At 42.3% G+C, this 14,328-nt stretch overlaps 2 pseudogenes; one reads left to right on the top strand and one right to left on the bottom strand.

Annotated features, from left to right (window-relative positions):
• The first annotated feature begins 1,210 nt into the window (after positions 1–1,210).
• LOC149452948 (uncharacterized) lies at positions 1,211–3,653 on the top strand (annotated as a pseudogene).
• A 1,382-nt stretch (positions 3,654–5,035) lies between these two features.
• Positions 5,036–9,722, bottom strand: LOC149452947 (zinc finger BED domain-containing protein 5-like; annotated as a pseudogene).
• Positions 9,723–14,328: the final 4,606 nt, after the last annotated feature.

The following is a 14,328-nucleotide window of genomic DNA, read 5'->3' as shown; positions in this document are numbered from 1 at the left end:
TGTCAATCATCGGGTCCCGGTTTGCCTGATTGCCGAGGATCTCTGATGGGGGGCGGGGGAGAGAACTGTTAGTAAACTAAACAGTTCTCCTCCCTGTCAGCTCATGCACACTGCCATGCAAAGCAGAGTGCTTACAGTGAAGCACACAAGTTGCAGCCCCATAGTAAAACACACACAGCACACAGTTAACCCTTTGATCACCCCACATGTTAACCCCTTCCTGCCCAGTGCCATTAGTACAGTGTCAGTGCTTTTTATTAGCACTGATCACTGTATTGGTGACACTGGAGATGTCAGTGACACCAAGTCAGTTCCCCCCTGTGTGTCCGAATGCCCGCCGTAATTCTGCAGTCCTGCTATAAGTCGCTGATCACCCCCATTACTAGTAAAAATTAAAAAAAAAAAATCCCAGTATATATATCGCCATTTGTAAATGCCAGGATCATGGGGCCCCTGTGTCCTTGCCCACACTCAAAACACACCCAAAAAAGCCTATAAAAGGTACCAGGGGCATTTAATGGGGCCCCCTAATAACCCCAGGCCCTCGGGCGGTGCCCGAGAGCTCGAATGGTCACTCCGTCCCTGGTAAGCGCTATACCTTTTGCATAAACCAATTAATTTACACGTATTGGGATTTGTTTTTAGCAAAAACATGTAGCAGAATACATTTTGGCCTAAATGTATGACGAAACTTGATGAAAAAAATTTTACTGGACATGTTTAATAGCAAAAAGTAAAAAAATATAGTTTTTTTTCTCAAAATTGTTTTTTTTTTTTTTTTATAGCGCAAGAAAAAAAACCAACGTACAGGCAATGAAACGCCACCAAAAGAAAGCTCAATTCGTGGGGAAAAAAATGATGTAAATTTCATTTGGGTGCAGAGTTGCTTGGACACCTTACCAGATTCTCAATCCTCTACCCCTCTGTGTCTGTTTTGGTGTCTCTAAGGAAATAATATGGGTGGTAATTAGTCAATCCAGACCCCTTTTTGAGTGCATGGTCAGTAATTTCAGGAGTGAATTTGCAAAACCTGCAAACTGAAACTCAGTCCTAAAAGGTTAGAAACACTGTGCCCCATTATGAAAAATGTTGGCCGCCCCAGGGCACGTTTGATTTAGAGATAATTGACCAATTGACCAACTGTTGGAAAAGGGTGACAGAGGAAGACCCTAAGTGGATGCATTAAGTGAGGGAGGAGCAGTGTAGAATTATGGTTATGACAAAGGTAATACCACAGACTAACAGTACCAAGTGTATCTTTTTCCAACCTGAAGAGACAGATCTGCCTCTTCCATATGTACAGGGACATACCACGGGTGAATATAGACAAGGGACAAGCCCTGATGTCTCTACCCATAGACAGTGGGAATTTAGCTCAGACCTACTTCCCAAAGCAGATGCGAGTAGCCCGTCAATGCCAAATCTTACCAAACATGTTCATACTAATACCCTTAGTTTTGACACTCTCAGTGCTAGCAGTAGGATAGAAGCTGGGGGCACAGCAACAACTAATGGGTGCACAGATCAGGTGTTCACTTCAACCCAGAAGGACCCCAGTGCCAGTAATCAGACTCTTACCCTATCCTTCAATATACCCATGCAAATGCCCCTAAGGGAACAATTAATAGGGGGACACCGAACTCTAGTCTACACTCCCTTCAGCACAACTGATTTGGGGAATATGGAAAAAGTTGAATTTTATCTGACAACTATTACAGAGGGGGTGAAAACAGCTGGCAAGAAGCCCACAAATCTCAGCAAGACAACAGAAGTTCTTCAACAGCCCAATGAAAGTCCAGGACAGTTTTATGAGAGACTATGTTCAGTTTTTAGACTATATACCTCGTTTGACCCTGAAGCAGCTGACAATCAGATGTTTTTTAACACTGCTTTTGTTAGTCTAAGAGGGATATTAAGAGGAAAATTGCAAGAGTAAAAAGGGTTCCCCGGTATCAATATTTCACAATTGTTAGGAATAGCTACGAAAGTGTTTGTCAATTGGAATTTAGAAACAAGAAGAAATAGGATTGGAGAATAAGGTGGACATGTTAGCAGAAGCTCTGACGGAGAGATCCAAAAGGACCAGGGAACGTTTAGACGGAAGGAGGCCAAGAAAGTGGAAAAAAAAGGAAATTATGTACCAAGGCTGGGAAAAGATCAGTGTGCATATTACAAACAGGAGGGGCATTGGAAGTGAGAGGGTCCCCAAAAAGGGAGATGAGGACAGAACCCCATGTGAAGGGAGCCACAAGAGGGACAGGTTCATAATGGATAATATAAAAGGAACAGGCAAGAAGACAAATATGCAAACTTTGTGGGGCTACCAGGCTCTATGTATCCAGATGAGGATAAGTACTAAGACCGACCGGATTCCATCCCGCTAGGCCCCCGGGAGCCCATGGTCACTGCTACAACTACTGTGGGAGGCAGGCTATAAGGTATCCAGGAAAAAGGCTCAGTTGTGCCATGAGACTGTAAAATACCTGGGATTTAAAGTATCACAATGTCAAAGACAGTTGGGCGAGGGCAGGAAAGAAAATGTTTGCCAAATCCCTACACCAACAACCAGGCATCAAGTGCGTGAATTCCTGGGAGCAGCCAGATTCTGCCAGATCTGAATACCAGACTTTGCCACAAAAGCCAAGCCCTTCTATGAATTTACAAAGGGGGAGAGAGGGAACCGTTCCTATGGGAAAGACAACAAGACCAAACATTCCAAGACATTAAGACTTCCTTAATGCAAGCCCCCACCATCGGCCTACCGGACAGTAAAAAACCCTATTATCTGAATGTCAGGGAGAAGCAGGGGATAGCAGTGGGAGTGTTGACACAATACCTGGGGTCATGGCAACGCCCATTGGTGTACCTTTCGAAACAACTGCACACTGTAGCTCAAGGATGACTACCTTGCCTGTGGGCTATCGCAGCAACAGCCCTCTTGGTGGCCGAAGCTGATAAGTTGTCACTGGGTCAAGAGATCTATGTCCGCGTTGCACACCACAGTCAGGCATTGATGGATTATAAGGGAAATCACTGGTTCACTAACAGCCGGATGGTCAAATACCAGGCCATGCTGTGTGAAAATCCTCAAATCCATTTAGAGACTGTTAACACCCTGAACCCCGCCACCCTGCTCCCTACCTCAAAGGAACCCCTAATACATAACTGCCTCCAGGTAATGGATGAAATTTACGTAAGTCGGCCAGACTTGAGAGTCAGCCCCTTGGGAAAGCGAGACGTTGAATATTACACTGATGGCAGAAGCCTTACCACAGGGAACTTCTGCACAGAAAGCGGAACTGACTGCCCTGACCTGAGCATTACAACTAGCTGCAGGCCTAAGACTGAATGTTTATGTGAACTCTAAGTATGCTTTCCTGACTCTTCATGCTCATGGAGCTCTGTATAAGGAAAGAGGACTCCTCATATCCGGGGGAAAGAGCATCAAGTATGGGACAGAAATACTAGAATGTTTGGAAGCTGTATGGGCCCCCTCTGAAGTTGCAGTGATACACTGTAAGCATCATCAAAAGGGAGACTCCCAGGTGGCCAAAGGCAACAGAAAATCAGATCAAGCAGCCAGGGAGGCAGCACTCCAGTGGTCTCCACAACAGATTATGGCCCCTCTGTTCTCAGTACTACTCTCTGAATAGGACGCAATCTATACAAAGGCAGAACAAGAATGTATAGAGACTGAACCTGGAAAGTACAGGGAAAACCTGTGGTATCAGTGACAGGATGGAAGAATTAATGGTCGACTTCACTGTTATGCCCCCCTCAGGAGGATATAAATATCTACTGGTGGCCGTCTGCACCTATTCAGGTTGGGTGGAAGTCTGCCCTACACGAACTGAAACTACCAGAGAAGTGGTCAAATGCCTAATACATGAGATTATCCCCAGATATGGAATTCCCTCCTCCATAGGCTCAGACAATGGTCCTGTCTTTGTTCACAAATGTTTTCAGGAATTAGCAACTGCACTTAAGATTACTTGGAAACTACACACTGCATACAGGCCTCAAAGGTCTGGAAAAGTGGAGAGAATGAACCGCACCCTAAAGTTACTACTGGCAAAACTCTGTCAGAAAACCCAAATGAAGTGGATTTTCATGCTGCCCATTGCCTTGCTGAGAATCCGGAGTATGCTAACAAAGAGGACAAATTTGTCCCCTTTTGAAGTACTATATGGTAGGCCCCCACCCATCATTAGATGCATCAAGGGAGACTTACACCAGATAGGAGGGGTGGTGAACCGTGAACTGTTACAGAAATTGGGGGAGAATATGCAGTATATAAGGAAATGGTTTCAAGAGAAACTCCCAATAAGCCTGTCCAACCCCATCCACTCTTTTGCACCGGGAGATGCAGTGTGGGTAAAAGAGTGGAGCGTAACCCCTTTAGGGCCCAGATGGAGAGGTCCTTATACTGTTCTGCTATCTACTCTCACAGACATTAAGGTGGCTGAGGTGACCCCTGGCTACATCACTCCAGGGCAAAGCGAGCTGCTGATCACACAGATTCCTGGCTGAGTAAAGCAGACCCTAAAAACCCCTTGAAGCTGAAGCTGACCAGAGAAATCAGAAGGAAGAACTTCAGCCCTGCTCTCCACACACCCAGAAGCTGTTGAGTCAACGAACAGCGGAAGAAAGGGATACATCTGATATCTGTTAGAACAGTGGTTCTCAACCTTCCTAATGCCGTGACCCTTTAATATAGTTCCTCATGTTGTGGTGACCCCCAACCATAAAATTATTTTCGTTGCTACTTTATAACTGTAATTCTGCTATTATTATGAATTGTAATGTAAATATCTGATATGCAGGATGTATTTTCATTGTTACAAATTGAACATAATTAAAGCATAGTGATTAATCACAAAAGCAATATGTAATTATATATTGTGAAATATTTCTTTCTAATTACAAATAAACAAAATTTTGTCTTGAAGCATGGTGTAGCATGGGTAACAGTCTTAATATAACAACAGTAAACTACATTGCTACATTTTGCAACAGTATGCGTAAAAAGCCAACGTCAGTGCGAAGGTTGAGGTTGCTTCTTTCTCACCAGATCAAAATTCTCGGGACAGTCTTTGCAAGAGCACAACGAAGATCATCTTCCACAACAAGTCTACTTCTGTATTTAGACTTGATAACCAACAAGCTGGAAAACCCTGTTTCACAAAGATATGTTGTTGGAAATGGAAGAAGAAGGCGCAACACAGTCCCAGACAGGATATGACTGCAAACACTTGATCCAGAATTTTGTAACTGGCGTTGTAGAGAAATCAGTTCTCTCTGCATCGCTGTTAATAAGTTCAATGAACTCCTCTTGTGCTGTCTGAGGAACATCTTCAACTTTGACTGTGAATGGACTTCTGGCAAGTGCAAATGGAGTGTCAGGTAGATTTGGAAAGTACGATGAAATTTCGTCTGCAAGCATGTGCAAGTGTTCTTTCACAGAAATTATCATAGTAATCCTTTTGTCTGGTTCAATGTCATGTTCCTCAAAGAAAGAAGATAAGGTAGGCAACATGTAAATTTTATTTTCATCCAATTTTTTTTGCCAAAGCTGAAGTTTCATTTGGAATGATCGGATCTTTTCAGACAAATCGAGGCATGTTGCATTTGGTCCTTGCAGTGATAAATTTAACTCATTCAAGATGGCAAAGATGGCAACCAAGTAAGCTATTTTCTGCAGTTCACTTTTATTGCTGAAAAGTGCTTTGAACTGCGGTCTTGCTTTCTGATTAAAAAACGTTTTGAGTTCATCACGAAGCTCAAAAACACGTTTTAAAACTTTTCCTCTCGACAACCATCTCACTTCAGTGTGAAATAGCAGAGCATTGTTCGGCGCATCCAACTCATTGCACAGTTGCGAAAACAGTTGACTGTTTAAAGTGATCGCCTTTACAAAATTGACAGAACTTATGACTCTTTTCATTACTTCTTGTAACTCTTGTGGCAGCTTCTTTGTTGCTAATATTTGCCGATGAATCATACAGTGAGTTCTGATGACTTTTGGTCCTAGCATAGCTGGAGCACTATCTGTACAAATGCCACAAACCTTTTCCCAAGAGATCCTATGCTCTTTCAGAAATGAACCAACTGTGTCAAATACATCACGTGCAGTAGTTGTCGTTTCAAGAGGTTTGCAAAAAAGAAACTCCTCTTTAAAGTCACCATCATTAATATACGTCACGTAAACAAGTAAGTGTGAACAGTTTGCAATGTCTGTAGATTCATCAAGCTGGATACTAAATATTGGAAGTGGAGCAGATTTAATTTCCTGAATTACCTGATTAAGAATATTAGCATACATGTCATCTATTCTTCTGCGGACAGTGTCATTAGATAAGGAAATTGCATTCAATTTCATAACAAATTTGTCTCCGATCATGGTGTGAGGTTTCATAGATTCTGAGTGCCATCAAATATGAAGCTTCAACTGCTGCTATGTTTTGTTTGTGGTACTTGCCACCAGTGTCAAGTCTGGCTTTCTTGAGTCCATCAGCTTTGCTTCTAAAATAGTTGGTATCTTTGCGCCGGCAAAGCTTGGATGCTTGTTATCAAAATGGCGTTTTAGTTTGTTCGGCTTCATAGATTCAGCTGATAGAACTTAACAACAAATAACACATTGTGGTTTCTGAATTCCTGCTGTAATTATTGAGGTAAAACCATACTATAGAAAATCCTCACTATATTTTCTTTTCTTAACATTCTTCTCTACATGATCCATTGTCATGGGATGGTTTGCTAATGAAAATAATATATAACAATAGCTTTAATAATACAAAAGATGATACATAGGTCAGTCAATACAGTTCATTAAAGTTTCCTATGATTTGCCATTCTCTGTGTTGTTTTTTTTACATACCTGTTACTATCACAAGGGGGCAGTATTCACATCAACCACAGCTGAATATAAAAAGACAGATCAGCATCCAGATTAAGTTTCCATGGTACAGATATTTTTTTTTGCAGTAGTTGATGATTTTACAGTAGCTGATTTTACATTTACCCAGTAATTATAATTCATGAAGTGTCGATTTACCTCCAATGCTGCTGCTTTTAACAGAGTAGCTGCTTTCAACATAGCAGCTGCTTTCTACACAGTAGCTGCTCTTTACACATGTGTGACTGGTCCACATAACTACATTATGGCGTCAACTCTGTCACATACACCTGTATTCGTACGGGGAGTATGTGATGGGGTTCGTGTGATGATGTCATCACGCCGGGTACTCGTACGTGGGCATATCTGCATGTGGGCGGACCCGCCTGTAGACGGATAGAGGAGCGGTGTCTCAGTTCCTAAGACCATCGGAAATATGTGTTTTCCGATGGTCTTGGGCGACCCCTGTGAAAGGGTCTTTCGACCCCCGGGTTGAGAACCGCTGTGCTAAAAGGAAGACCTCCAGCTCTGCTTCAGTCACACCCGGAAGCTGACTGGTCAACCCACAGCGGAAGATGGGAATATACACCAATATGATGCCTGATAAAAATGTTTTAATGAAATTGCTGTTAGGCATAATAATAACCCTGGCTAGAACCAGAGCCAAGACTATTAGAGTAGGATCCATAACCACTAGGATGTTACTATAGCATTCTCATTATCAATGTGAAGGCACAATAACTGACATTTTGTGTACATAATGAAACAACTTATTCAACGTGCACTGTAGGGAACCAGGTATGACCTCATCTATGAAGCTATGTTAAGTGATGCTTTGTTTCTGCTCAAGTTGTTTGCTGCAAAGAACTGGCTGATACCTGTAGTGCACAGCTTCATACAGATTGTTTTCTCTCTCAACTCACTCCCCCCTCCCAACATCCTGTATTTTTCTGTCTGAAACTAGAGAGATAAGATGCATAAGTGTGAAACCGCAAATGCAGACCCAGGATTAGCAGGACTGCCCTTAGCCCCTTAATGCCTTGGGTGGTTAGTGGTCAATTGGTGATGCTTTATTTCACTCAAATTTTCGCTACGATAGCATCAAAGGGGGGAATGTGGCAGCACCCAAGTATTGCAGAGTTCCCCTTTAAACTTTAACATTTTTAGCAGCCTCTGTTTGCAAAAACAAGGTCGCCATCTCACTTTCCCCCTCCCTTATTTCCTGTGAAGTAATGTATTCCAGTGTGTAGCTGGTATTCTTATCTGTAGCTGAAGATAAATTATCTAGCAAGGCCATGTTCTGAATTGCTTAGTTTTTCGAATGTACAGAAAGTGAAAGAGTAAATATACGCATTGTGACATAATTTCTAATATGTATACTCTGTGAGATGTTTCTCAAGCCACTTAGCTTGCAGACACTAGTCCTTGCTGAGTCTCAACCAGCGCTGGTTAATAAATGGTTTGTTTTCCTCAAGTTTGTGTCCAGAGTTTTACCTGATATTCCCAAAGTTGCTACTACACTGCACCACAAAGCAGTGTGCTGTGGTTCATAAAGGTCAATGAAATGGTGACCTTCAAATAAAGTTTAAAAAAAAAAAGGTAAACAGTTTGATGTGTTGTAACAATACATAACACCACCCCTTCACAGCCTGTACCAGTCAGGGGCGGACTGACAACCCATGGGGCCCCCAGGCAATAGGGGATCATGGGGCCCCTGTGTCCTTGCCCAAACTCAAAAAAGCCTATGAAAAAGGTACCGGGGCATCTCATGGGGCCCCCTACTGACCCCAGGTCCTCAGGGCAGTGCCCGAGTTTCCAAATGATCAGTCCGCCCCTGGTACCAGTATAAAATTCTTGTATGTTCCTCCAGAGAAAACAGTAAGGGCCCATTCACAGCAGCGGGAGCATATCATGCTCTGTGTAACTTGCACCCACTGGTGTAAATGTGCCCTTACTGTTTTCTCAGGTGGAATGTGCAACAGTTTTATACTGGAACCATCTCCTATGTCTTTTAGTAACTGCTTTCCCGCCGCCCTATAGTAGAACTACTGCAGGGCAGCAGGCCTGCACAAAATCACATACATATATGGGACTTGCATTTCCGGGTAGGGAGCTCGCGCGCCGCTCTACCCAGGCCGCCATTGGTGGCTAGGGATGTCAATCACCGGATCCCGGCTGGAGATTCCCCGCCTAAACCTGCCGTTGAAAGCTGACAGGGGAGAGACCTGTGTGTGAACACAGGTCTTTCTCCTGCCAGTAAGGACATGCTGCTTTGTATTTCTCTGCACAGCAGAGAAATACAAAGCAGCATGTCTCCCTAGTAAAACACACACAGCACGTAATGTAAAACAGCACTCAGTTAACCCTTTGATCACCACAGATGTTAACCCCTTCCTGCCCAGTGTCATTAGTACAGTGTCAGTGCTTTTTATTAGCACTGATCACTGTATTAGTGTCATTGAGATGTCAGTGGCAGTTAGTCAGTTCCCACCCAGTGTCAGAAATCCTGCAGTCCTGCTATAAGTCGCTGATCGCCACCATTATAATAAAAATAAAAATCCCAGTATATATACCTCCATTTGTAGACACAATAACTTTCATGTAAACCAATTAATTTACATAGCATATAATAAAGTGCAGCTAGAGACACAATCCTCACCTACACACCGCTGTGCTGCCCATTCCCTAGAAGGAGGACCCCTCCTCCTATGCGCATCCTATGCGCATCTGGTAAGTGCGCATTTTTACCGGTTTTCCCAAGCACCATTACTTTGATCTTCTGGCTCACTCGAATGTTATTACCACATTTACCCACGGACTTATTCATATTTAAATGACTCATCATTCAGCATTGCACTTTATTATATGCTTTGTATTTGAAGGTTTTGTTTGGTTGCCTTGAGGTGCTAGCTGCTACACTGGGAAGCGCTCACTATATTTATTTCATTACAATTAATTTACATGTATTGGAATTTTTTTTTTACAAAGACATGTAGCAGAATACTTTTTGGCCTAAATTTATGAAGAAATTTTGATTTTTTTTATTTTGCCGGATGTGTTTTATAGCAAAAAGTAAAAAATATTGTTTTTTTTTCAAAATTGTTGGTCTTTTTTGTTTATTGCGCAAAAAATAAAAATAAAAATTACATACATTTCATTTAGGTACAGCGTTGCATGACCTCGCTATTATTAGTTAAAGTAACGCAGTGTTGTATCGCAAAAAATGGCCAGGTCAGGAGGGCAAGTGGTTGCACTGTATGTGGTGGTGTAAGGTTGGTCTTCCTATATGATCTTTTCAACGTTGAACCTCATGGTGCATTTTGTACACAATGAAGCAAACTCCAGCATTGCTAAAATATTTGAAGCAGACGTATTTCTCCCAAGAGCCTGTAAAATCACAAGTATATACAAGTTGTCATAATGACTGCATATGCTTATGCTAAGCAACTGACTTTGGATTTGATTACAGTATAAAATGATTGCACTTTTCTCCCATTAACCTTATACATGAATCATCACACTGCAGGAGGGTTTGCGGTATGTATATAGTGTTTGATTACAGCATTAGAAAAATGGACTGGATGATTGCCATCCTGCACAAAGGTGTTCGGCTATTAGTATAAAGAATCATCTATGGTGATTAGTCGCAGTACTACAATATGTGTGACACAATATTCTCCAGCTCATATGGTGACACAGAACTGTGGAATGTGTACAAAGACACTAGAACGGACGTCTAGCTGTATATGGCCTTGACACTTGATACAAATTAAAAACTTACACTGCAAGGGTTACATACAGTATGTATAGTTACTATACATATATAGTTACATACAGTATCTACTAAGTGGTTGTAAACCACCGTGCAGGGGTGTGGTGACACAAATTTTTTTCATGTGTCTGGTTTTTTCACTGTAGGAAAGCAGAGTATTTTAGATGACTGGCTGGTCCTTTGGCCAGACTATGGACAAATGACTTGTGCTGCAATGCTGTGTGAGGTAGACTGGTCATTTTAATTTTGATTTTTTTTTGGGGTTTACAACCACTTTCCCGCCACCCTATAGCAGAAATACTGCTACAGGGCAACAGCGGCGCGTGAAATCACGTATATATGATTGATTTTGCACATCCTTGCCACCCTGACAATAAAAAATCCCCTGCGCAGTTTAAGGTTAAACCTCTTGTCCTCTAATTTCATTGAGTTTCCCCGTGTATTCTTACACTTCCTGAGACTGAGTAATTTATTCCCTATGATAGAATCAGCATTAAGATATTTGTATATCGCTGTCATATCTCTTCTCTAGAGAGAATAAGGTTAATGTTTGTAGTTATTCCTCAGAAACAATTGAGTACTGTCCGTGATACTTTTTTTATTTGCACTAACATACAATTTTGAGGACAAGCTTTCGGGGAATGTCCCCTTCTTCAAGGTCCAAGCAGTACTGAAGAAGGGGACATTCTTCTGTTCTGCGCTTTTTTAAACATTGGTACCATGTTGGCCCTTTGCCAATCAGCTGGTACCATTCCTGTCAGAATTCTGTATATAAAAATTAGGAATAACGGCCTGGCTAAAACCTGACTGAGTTATTTGAGGACTCTCAGGTGTAAGCCATCTAGTTATTTATTTATGTTAAGCTTTTCAAGTCTTTTCGGATAATGGTTGACCCCCGGTTCACATATATGCGGTCGTGCGGGCTGCGTTCTGCACGGGCATGAGAGCCCATTCATTTGAATGAACTCCCGTGCCTGTGACATGCAGGGAAGAAGTCCCTGCACTTCTTTGGAAAACGCAGCCCGCACGGGAACCTCGGTTTCCAGCACGGTTGCGTTTTCCAGTGCGGGCAGCGTGCCATTAGAACTAATGGCACCCGCCCGCGGGTCCGCATTTCTCTGTGCGGTTGGTGCGGCTGCACGGATTTTCGTACGGATCTGCAGCGGCACCACCCACACAAATGTGAACCTAGCGTTAATGCTAAACTATTTTTAAGAACCAGAAAAATCAGTTTTACTTACTCAATCTGCTCCTGCAGGCTCACACCGTGCTACTAGACTGATCCCCAGAGTCCTTTCTTCCCTATGCTTTGGCAGGTGCAGGTCCTCTGACATCATCAAGTACAATGCAGGACATATGGACGCAGAGGTGCAGTACATCAGAGCATAGTGAAGAAGAGGAAAGCGCTGGCTGTCAGGGAGGGGAACTCAGGTAAGTATAACTGCTTTTTTCCAGTACCCTAGATCCAGCATTTAACCCTTGCAGTACATGGGCAGCCTCCTGAGAAGGAAGATTTTTCCTTTCTCTGGAAATAGGCTTTAACACCTATATTGCCAGCAAAAATATTTCAGTTATTTTTGATAGCACAGGGAAGGGTCAGAGCCTCTTTCAGATATGTAAGCACATGCATTCGTCATAGCAGCCAGGGATGCAGGAACTAACCTTGCAAAGGAGGCAAAGTATCCAAAGAGAATGTAGAGGCAGAGAAAAACAGAAGGGAAAGGTGCCAGTCACTCACTACACAGGCCTATTCTACCCCAGATATGCACCCCAAAAAATCAACAGAAGGTGCTCCCAGTCTTAGCCCAATGACTGGAAATGCAACCAGGAAAGGCTGAACCTGGTCGGGTGCCTCTGAATAATAGTAGGTAAGTGGTAGGTTAGCTCCCCACACTTGATGTAAAATCTCTAACTAAAATGGCACAGGAGTGGAATCTCACAAGATTTGGGATCCTTAAAGTGGTTGTAAACCTCAGACATGAAATATGAACAAAGAAAATCTCTTTATAGTGTGTATCAATCCAGAGCACTGTGTCATTTCTGTTCACTGCCTTGTTCCTCTGTTATCTGCATGAGTCACTTCTGGTAAGTTCTCCTGACACCAAGAGGGGAGGGAGTTCCAGCACATAGCCTGTGGTTGACAGCCTCAGCTCTGTTCCTGTGGGCTGTGTGAAGGGAGGAGTTTCTCTTCAACACTCAGAGCTCTCCTTGCTGAGCTCTGTAGTGTGTAATTTCAGCTCTCTGCCTCCTTTTTTTCTGAACTCTCAGACAGGCTTCTCCAGAAAAAAGAAGGCTGCAGATAAACAGGTACAACTTATGTAGGAGGATTTGTTTCATCCCTGTGTATCACCCAAGGTCATTCTTCTCACTGGGTATATGTAAGGGTTTACAACCACTTCAAATTTCCTAGGAGGCCACAATGAGGCTAAGTGACGTCACTGGCACCTAGGAGGCAGGCCCGAATCTGGGGTCTAAGGTAAGAACTTCTTTCTAATAATGATAGGGGTTGGATGGGCATTAGGTGATGGTCATTGCATCCTATCCTATGAATATACAGTATATGTATTTTTGCCCTAAATATTTATCTGCAACTTGTCAGAGGTGCAACATTTCCGGGGTGCAGGTCTGTCCACAGGGACAATTTTTCATCCTTAAAACTTAGCGGAAAGAATTTAACTTTTTTTTTTGCTGCTTTACTTGCTCATTACAATGTATAACTAAGTGAAGAGAAGATATTCTTTTTTTTTTTAGGGAGGGGAGGGAGAGTTGGAGTTTGACAAAGAAACACAGAAACACAAATTAATACATTGGTTTATTTTTCTGCATCGGCTCTAGCTGAGTGTAGTTTAGCAGAACTCCTGAATATGCCAAATGTACTGTTAATTAAAGAAAAAAAAGAAAACACAGTAGGAAAAAACGTGTGACAGTCGTGTTACTGATGCTGCTCTAGAAAGTTTATATAGCGCAGAACATTGTGTATCTCCACCCTTGATTTATTAACTTGTGCATAGAGAAGTTAAAAATATTTTTCCTAGTCAGAAAGAAACATTTCTGCAGCTCGTACAATTATTCAGTTTAGATACTGTGTGAACCAAAATAAAGACAGAGCTGGAGAAGTTAATATGTAAACTGGAAATGTTTAAAGTATAATTAAAAGTCACATTTTTTTTTTAATTATGGATGGAGTGAAGAGGGATTAGAACCCCTGACAGGTTTTTACTGCTGTCTACATCCCTGTTAGGCCTGGTTCACACCATTGCATTTTTTAGTGCATTTTGTGTTTTCCAGAAATGCACTACAGTCCATTTAACCACTTGCCTACCGGGCACTTTTACTCCCTTCCTGCCCAGGCCAATATGCAGCTTTCAGCACTGTTGCACTTTGAATGACAATTGTGTGGTCATGCAACACTGTACCGAAATTACATTTTTTTAATTTTTTTGCTCTCTTTTAAAGGATAAGTTCACCTTTTGGACAAAAATAATAAATGCACATTTTTGTTGCAGGTAAAAAAAATGTGCAATTATTATTTTTGTCCATTGGAGCCTGGAAAGCATTGCACCAGCGATCAGTAGATTGCTGATGCCATGCAGGTCTCCTGCAGACCTGTCAGAATATCTGCTTGGCTGTACTGGATGTACGAGCAAGCAGATATTCTGAC

This window comes from Staurois parvus, unplaced genomic scaffold (genome assembly GCF_062004578.1).
Source record: "Staurois parvus isolate SC_StPar_1 unplaced genomic scaffold, SC_StPar_1.0 ptg000454l, whole genome shotgun sequence".
NCBI lineage: Eukaryota > Metazoa > Chordata > Amphibia > Anura > Ranidae > Staurois > Staurois parvus.
The sequence above is the reverse complement of the archived record's forward strand: the minus strand, read 5'-3'. Positions and strand labels throughout refer to the sequence as shown.